The sequence below is a fragment of the Parasteatoda tepidariorum genome, chromosome 5 (assembly GCF_043381705.1).
Source record: "Parasteatoda tepidariorum isolate YZ-2023 chromosome 5, CAS_Ptep_4.0, whole genome shotgun sequence".
NCBI lineage: Eukaryota > Metazoa > Arthropoda > Arachnida > Araneae > Theridiidae > Parasteatoda > Parasteatoda tepidariorum.
This window is the reverse complement of record NC_092208.1, coordinates 18,493,830-18,494,436: the sequence shown is the minus strand read 5'-3', so window position 1 is coordinate 18,494,436 and position 607 is coordinate 18,493,830.

Here is a 607-nt window from a genome sequence, read left to right as displayed (position 1 = left end):
AAAATACAAATACGGAGATATATATATATATATATATATATATATATATTAATTATGAAACTTACTTCAAATTACTCATATACAATTTCGTAATACCAGGTCCAAAAGTTTTTATAAATATTTTTAGAATCCTTTTCAAAATTGCGAACCTTAGGATTTGCATCGATATTTGATTTTGGAGCTACATGGCTGATTCAGATTTTTAAGTTAATATATTAAACATGTATTTTAACTCAATCACAGAATTGAAAAGCTTACAAGAGTAATAAGAAGAGGGTTTCAGATCCGAACTGATGGTCAAGAAATTCATCCACGCGAAAAGAAAGAAGACTTCTTTTTTTCGTTAGTCGATAACACTAAATGCCTTTTTATAAATTTTCTAAAAAAAAAATTAGAAAAAAATATAAAAAAATTATTGTCAAATAATTTTATAATATTTTGTCTAGAAAAATTTTTGATATCAAAAAGAATAAAAATGATTTTGATGTAAAAACAGAAATGTAATTTTTTTTTAGATTAGACATAATAATTTGAATTTTAAATGTGAAATGTTTTTTTTTCATTGTCTGTCTTAATTGCAGTGAAAAGTTAAACACTAAGCAACTTA